We start from the raw sequence: 8,368 nt of genomic DNA, 5'->3' as shown, positions 1-8,368 counted from the left end.
GCAGAGCTGCAAATTAAACTGCTGATTTCAATTATTGTGTTTTACGCATAGCAATTTTAAAGGCTTCGGCTCTTTTCATTGTTTGTAAAACCTTTATGAGCTGTTAGCTTTTTTTTTTTTTTGTCAATTGTATTTTAGAACAGAGAGGTTTATTCCTGTTACCATACTAAAAGAGGTATTTTGATGCTAAGTGAGTTCAGCATTTTATTCAGCTGTGATAACTTTCCCTATACTCTGGCACGAAGCGCAGTTAAGCCAGAAATGTTCCATGGTTTTATGGCACCCTTGTGTGAGGAGCTCATCCTTTTTCCCCACTTTATTTTTCCAAGGGATTCCCTGAGGATTTTACAAACTCTGCACATTTGTCCAGTGTACTCTGCGGTGGCACAAAGAAAGAATACATGGACCTCAAGGAGGCCTTGGTTTACGTCCTGCATTACCAGTGGGAGACATTCCCTGATGAATACAATTCAACACAAGCGAAAGAAAGCTCTTTTTTTCATCACAGGAAAACATCACACATTCCTAAGAAGTTATTTTCTTAGTCACTTTTCATTCACAAGTGTTTTGTTTAATCCTGGCTTCCTATGGAAACGCATCGCGTGTTTTTGTAGCCTTGGGCCTTGCCATCTGGCTGTTCCCTCTGACAGCTTTTGAATCCATTTGCCAGGCTCAGACACATTTGATAGACATTGTAGACTCAAAGACATAAGCAAATGAGATCTGGACACCGTGCCCTGGTCAGTGGCTGTGGGCCCAGGAACATCTCCTGTTGCTTTCACAGGATGATCTCTCGGTATGCAGGGCTGGAGGCTCACAGCCACATCTTTGTGTCCCATAATCTACTTTCCTAGGCAAATGCGGTCCTGCCGTGCTTCTGTGCTGCAGATTTGAAGTAGGAGACAGAGATCCCCTAAGTAACCTGACCGAGGGAGAGCTGCCACAACAGCACTTATCCTTTTTGTACTTTATTGAAGTGATTCTCTCCATAGGTTATCCAGCACATCTGGTCCTTTTCCAATTTTCTATTTCTTAGGCCTAGATTACATTAGGGTAAATCATCCTGAGAAAGGAGAAGTGTGAAGCAGGCAGTCAGATATTTTCTCATTTTCTGCTATGTCTCTTGGGCATTGGCCCAGTAAACTGCCATGGAGACTGGCAAATAAAGCTCACTTCCCCAAGACAGTCTTTGAGGCAGAAGCTGAGGAACTGAAATATCCACAGCAGCAGCTTCTCATGGCTCTGTAATTTATTGTGACAGCCACACAAAAGAAAGCTCCTTAGTGATGTGAGTGAGAAGAAACTGTATGATTTTGTATATCTCAACAGGCAAAAAAGCGTTTCACGAAGTCCTCTCACACCGAGCTCTGCAGCTTCCAGACCATCCAGGAACATGGGGACAGTGACCTCCTGGCTTCTTTTGGTCTTGGGATTCTCCATATCAACTTCAGTCACAGTCACTGTCTCCTCAAGGCTGCATGAAACTTTCCTTTAAAATCACCAGAATCAAGCAGTTTAATGGCACCCAAAGCATCACCACTGATCAGCTACAACCAACACTAGTGGCATTTCCCATGGGGACTCCTAGTCCCCACAGTTTTTTGCCAAGATCTTCTATGATGACTGACTGTTATGGCTTTTGGCATCCCTACAGTTGGTCATTGAAATGCTGTGAAGTGTCAGTCCTGGTGATTGGTTTCCCCTGAGCAAGCAGAGCATTTCTCAGCAGATAAGTACACTTTTTGCCTTGAACAGTGGCATAAATGAAATGTAAACTGGATTTCTTGCCCATGGGCTGTTTATTTTTCAATATATGAGGATATTTTTTTACAAGAAAATATGACATCTCTGATTCCATGCAGCACTTAAGAAAACAAAATTGGATTCTTCCAATTTGAAAATAACAACAAAAGTAGGAGATGAGGGACTGTTTTTTTGTGTCGATTTTGACTTCTGAGTCATTGAGTTTGGAGAAAGTCCTACAGCAAAAGTACTAAGTGGAAGGAAAGCAAACTGAAAATGAACAAAAGGTGCAGATGAAAGATTGCATTTCAGCGGGGCCCTTTCCCCCTGCACACTAACCATTAAGAGTCATGGGAACCCGTGGCACAGTGCATACTGGACTATGGCAAAGAAGAACTAGGACCACACAAAGTCATACTGTTTGGTTTGGTCACTCAGCCTGTAAGTCAGTCACTGTATTTGACTGTAGTAAATTCTATTGAATCACTGTGATAAATTGGCTAATGATTAAGCACAGATTAACTGCTACTAACCTTGTGGTTTACTGCAAAACTCTTAATAATCCGTAAAGTGCTGTTAAAACTCAGCTTGTATGCAATCAATCCGCAACACGTGTCTGTGTCCTCATGCTGTACCTCTTGGTACACCAGTGGAGAACATCAGGAGGCTTCCAGGAGAGTGTTCCTTCTTTCTTCGTTGACCCTACAGAAGGATTGGGTTCCCTGCTTAAGTGCTAAACCAACCCCTGCTTAAGGGCAATGAATAACCTGTTCACTGGAACAGGTTGCCCAGGGAAGTTGTGGATGCCCCTTCCCTGGAGGCATTCAAGGCCAGGCTGGACGTGGCTCTGAGCAGCCTGGTCTAGTGGTTGGCGACCCTGCACTTAGCAGGGGGGTTGAGACTCGATGATCTTTGAGGTCCTTTTCAACCCAAACCATTCTATGATTCTATGATTCTATGATTCTATGATTCTATGATTCTATGATTCTATGATTCTATGATTCTATGATTCTATGATTCTATGATTCTATGAATAACAACCTTACTCTTCCTCTTTGCTTAGTTGCCAAAGTCCCTTAACCAAAACTCTCCAAGATTCCAACCTTGGATCTAAAGCCAAGTGAGCAAAATTATTTTTCTTTCTGAAATTGTCTTGCTTTATAGCTGCAGAATCAGCTCAAAGTGGGATTTTACCCTGTGTTTGTTGTGCTCCCGTGTTCTGCTCCTGGTTCCTTCCCTAGGAATCGCTGCTGCCTCTTGACATGACACTGACACTGCTCCTGGAAATGCCATGCCATTGGTGCTGGAAGTCACACCTCTTCTTCACTTTCAGTGTTTGTGTTTATGTCCCCTGCACATTTGCTGACCCAAAGGCGTGTGAAGCTATCGCTGTCAAACACCCTCATTTTTCTTGCCTTGCCTGACCCCATTGCTGAAGCCCTTTTCTCAGTGCAAGACCTTTAGCAATACTCTAACCCGGGAGTTATATTTGCAGCGAGCTGTGCTGTCAGTTATCCTGGAGAAGTGCTGTTCATGAAATCCACTTTCCTCTTGCTCAGAGCAAGTGCTTTCCATAACACAATGCCATGCACACAATAAGCCCAGAGGTAGCAAACTGTCACCTGCTGACGGAAGGCAAGAACTCACCTTACAAAGAGACCTCCACCACAGAAGAAACAGCAGCGAGCCAGCAGTTTGGATGTGCAGAAAAGCTCCATCAATTGCATCGATAGGAAGGGGGGAAACTGCATGAAGAATGGATGAAGCACTTCATATTCACTACTGATTTTAGGACATACATATATATATTTTTAATAAGAGCTTTAGCGAAGGGATCACTCTTCTCCCTCCGGCAGAGGCACAGCTGAGCTGGGCCCTTTGTTTCCCCCTGCTGCGTGGTGGAGCTGCCCGAGTGGGCTGTGGCTGCAGTTGTGGGAGTGGGAAACGAGCGGGGTTCAGCTCTGCTGGCTGTGCTCCTGCATCCCACATCCCGCATCCCGCATCCCGCATCCCACAGGCTGGCAAGAGGTGTGCGAATGAGAGACGGGGAGGAATAAAAGCATCATCCTGGAGTGGGCTCTCCCTTTGGGCTCCTGCTGAAGACTGGATTTCGTGGTTTCACAGCCCCATCTCCCACGTGTGCTGGTGAAGTGCTTCAGATCCCGCAGTTCTCCCAGGTAAGGGACCAACTCCCAGCGGGACCCTGCACCCTTCGGCACATTGGGTGGGAGCTGAGGTTTTAGGAAGCATGGGAAAAGCTGCCTGCTGCATTCCTCGCTCCTGCACGGGGCATCTGAAGTGGGGAATGGGCACAGCTAAGTTGCAGCAGACTGAATACTGTAGGATAAGTGTGGAAATGGTCCACATTTGGGCTTATGCTGTGGGTCACAGTGCTCTTCTTCTTTTGACCCACATAACCTAAATATTTAGGGTGCAAATAACAACCAGCACAACAGTTCAAGCTAAAATTGCTCAAAATAAAAAGAGGACCAGACCATGGGGTCCATGCTGCAGGGGCTGAGCTCCTCTGCTCATTGGGAACAGCTCACGGGAAGGGAGCCAAAAGCCTGCTCTTGTCTTTCACTTTTTTTTTCTGGCTGTGGCTGAGTTTTCCCCTTTGCATGTGATTTCCCAACTCTCCAGCAAACTGGGAGCAGGCACCATGTGGGGGGACTCCTGCGCTGCCTTTGCATGCCATGGGTCTGCATGCTGCACCATGGTTTCCTGCAAGTTTCAGCCAATATTTAAGCTCAGACAGTGCCAGTTCCCAACATCAGCAAAGCTGTTCCCTGCCTGCCTTACTGCTGAAAGGCATTTCAGCGCCCAACTGCATCGGCACGCAGGAAAATATTTATCTGTATAACACTCAGCAGCTTCTGCAGATATGCTGAAGGGCTGGGCAAAGGGGCAGCATGCATTTCTCTAGGAGAACTTTGTAGGGATTTGTCAGTCCTGCAGGAGTTGAATCTGGGGTCTGAGGAATAGGTTGATGCCTTCTCCCAGCGATCATGTGCACTATGCCCTTGTGTGAATGTTTTGTTCATAGCCATCACAATTTTGCTTTATCTTACCTGTTAAAACTGCAAGCCCAGAGCTCTCTTTCAGTCATTTCTGGACTCCATCACTAGATGGGGACATGCTCACGTACACTGGGTCCTCCTTCCATTTGTCTTCACTTTTTTTACTTTAGTGTAAAGTAAGGGTTAATTTAGACAGAACGTGTTTTACCCTCTGCTTATAGAAAGACAGCATTCCCATCCACACACAGAGCTCAGGACAGTTTGATGTCCGATCAATTTTTAATGCGGCATTAATTTTGTTAGCAAGGCTTCTGTAAGAATTACTGCCCCAGAAGTAATTCTAGAAATGAAGATATCTAAAGGCTAATATTATTGATCTCTTTACATAATCGGGAATGTTATTGTCAGTAGCCAGTGGTATACTCAAAATTAATGTCTATTTGTGCACATTCTAAGGACAAACATTCACCAAATGTTTTAAAGTTTAAAATTAGTGTATCAATTGGTTTCGGAAACTACCAGTTTCCCTTTCTTCTTCCTGTTTTACCCGAGCATGCAACACTGCTCATTTCCTTCCTTAAAGCACTGAAAAATAGTTCTGCACACCATGTATCATGATTATCACGAGATAACAACCTATAGCTACAGCAGCTGAGCAGATATGACTGGCAGCAACATAACCAGTAGTGGGCTGCACTTGGTCTTCTTCATCTTCATCCTAGCAGCCTCCGTGTCCTGTGTCCTGAGACCACAGGGAGAAGAGGTGTGATTTGGGATCTCTTTTTTCCAGTACTTTAGCCATCATCACACGTCCCTTTCTGATGTGTCCTTTCTGCACCTCCAAGCATCCCCAGTCTCGTTTTTCTCCACCTATTCACCTAGTTGGTGCTGGCGGTGGACCTGTGCTGTCCTGGAGGCTTGGGGCATTCACATGTGTGCATGAGAGCTTTCTGAACTCCCATGAACACTCCCATTGGCACTGGATGTTATTTAACTGTCCAATGCTTTTTTATGCCCAGGCCCCGGATGCCTTGCTGGTTGCTCATCCCTCACTCCACATCATAAAAATTCTTCATTACAAGGACCTACTTTCTAATCCAGCTACTTTCTGATCAAAGACATTTTGTTCTGGGCTCCTTGAGGTTTGTAGTTTCAATTCCATCTTCCTCTTCAGAACACTCCCTGATCTTAAAAGTATTTTCTTCCCCTCTTTCCCCCTTTTCTTTACTTACTCCATTTTTGCTCACTAAATAATATTTGCAGAGATCTGCATTGTGTAGCAAATTGTACCTCCTTCACTGAGCTTCTCACAGCGTCAGATGCACTTTGTGCTGCTCCAACTCCGTCCAAAAGTGAGAACTCAGGTTACCCTGCCACCACGTATCGGCATCCTTGGCAGACTTGTACATTTTCCATGGATATCCTCCATTTCTTCACAATGACCTGGATCTGGCACTGTGCAAACCGTGCATGAGGAGGGGGGCAAACAGCAGTGAGCAAGGCGAGGAGCAATGGAGAAGTGGGTTTTACATCACTGAAAACCAGACTTGAGAGGCTGTGAAGGCCAGAGAAGGAAAGCTTCTCCCAGAGTGTTCGACTCTGGGTGCATCATGCTTTGACAGCTGCTGTCTGGATTTGGGGCTGACTTGGGGATTTTGGGGGCAGTGAAAGACTACTGAAATGTGTGAATCACTCTGAGCCAAGATATTTAGTTAGTTGAAGACGCTGCTTATGATTTTCATAACTGTATTCACTTCTGTATCCCCACAGACAGCCCAAAAGGTGCTTCATAATGCCGGCCGGCCTGGAGAAAGCTTGTCACCGCTGCATATCCAAAATTGCCAGCAATGGTAAGGCAGCACTGGGAGTAGCCTCCCTCTGTATTTAAACAGTTCCATAGCTAATAGAGATAGGTCTGGAATGAAGTTAAGGTGGCATCAAGTCCCACCTGAAGTTTCCTTTTCTTTCCTCCTTTCTTTTTCCTTTCCTAGGTGATTTTAAGTGCTGATAGAGCACCCAACAGCAGTTGCACCTCTAGAGCATTTACCTCTACTGTATTACTTGGATTAGAGCAGATCAAGCTTAAGAGCCAATATTTTTAAAACTCCTGCTGACTGTATCTCCTTTTCACTCTGAGTTGCAAGCAGTTTTTGCTTTCACTTTTAAGCAACAGCAGTTTCAAAATCCACTTAGATGTGCAGGGGAGAAAACTCCTTCATCCATTTGACCACTCAGCTTAATTGATACTTTTCACCCACACAACCGATTGCAGCTGTCAGCCCATGGCCATCACCTCAGGGTCTTTTATATGAATGCCTTTGGCTTCACTTGAACAGCTCTCAAAGTTCAGAACAAACTTTAACTTGTTATTCAGCCATGTTGCTCCTTGCTGCCTTGCAGTCCTTCGGATCAAACAGCAGCAGTGATGAGTCCTGCTTTACACATGAGTGTAAAGCAGGACTCATCATGAACAGTTCTGTAAGAGCAAAATTCAGCCAAACAGCTGGGGCTGCTCTTGGAGCTGGTGCTGGAGGAGCAACAGGGAAGTGACCAGAGGTGCATGGAGCAAAAAGGCAAATGCAGAGTGTTCTCTGATTTTTGCTCCTACTAGTTGAGAGCAAAACATCACTGCTCCCTGCTGGTACCAGGGCTTTAATGATGGCTGAGAAAACAAAAGATCTTTCTGAATGTTTTTTGAAAGAATGGGATTAGTTCTGATCTCATGCCTGCTCCCTTACCTCAGGAGCACCTGACTGGATACTCACAAAGTCACTCATGTGTAAAGCAACTCAGAAATACCACCTCGAGAAACCCATCACCTTTAGTTTCTCTTTACATTTAAGTTCAAATCAACTTGGCTTCAGCTATGGATCAGCTAGTGCATCCCAAAATGATTTTCTGGTTGTTAAAATGCAAACTCCGCTGAAGTGCACTGCTGCTTAATTTCACATTTTCTTGTCATCCTGAGTATATTTTTCAAATTGCATTTCAGCACAGCCCACATTGTACCTACTGTCTCCTGATATTTAAATGACTCTGAAGAGTCACCCAACTTATGCAGCATCATTTACATTATTTTCATTCTTCATGCAGCAATTTAAGTTCAGAACATTAGGGCAGTATTAAATAACTGACCACAAAATAAAAGGCTAATTCACTACGCTGGGGCTCTTGCAAAGCAAATCAGTGGCTCTTTATGTAATGCCTACACTGTATTTAAAAAGTGCATCTGGAAATTAAACACAAGGGGCTAAATTCAGCACTGAAGTCATGACATAGTTGTAATTTAGTAGCTAGAGACGTGGCATAAAATTCAGACAAGCTGTTCTGTAATACTGCATAACCCCCTAAGTGCCTATAATCTTTATGTATACATCCTCACCATTGGGTTGAATGTTCCCAGGTTACTGGCACCTCCTTCTAAATTGTTGCTGAGGAGAGCAGTGTTGCTGGTGTCAGGGCTGCAACCAGAAACCTAAATTCTAGGTGTGATGCTGGCATAGCTTATCTGGGTATGCAGCTATTGGTTATCTGCTTCACAGTAAAATAAGCTTTTCTAAATAGACAGTGATGGATGGCATGCAGCAAACAGCTGGACACTGAGG

This window comes from Numida meleagris, chromosome 1 (assembly GCF_002078875.1).
Source record: "Numida meleagris isolate 19003 breed g44 Domestic line chromosome 1, NumMel1.0, whole genome shotgun sequence".
Lineage (NCBI taxonomy): Eukaryota > Metazoa > Chordata > Aves > Galliformes > Numididae > Numida > Numida meleagris.
Note: the sequence above shows the minus strand (reverse complement) of the source record.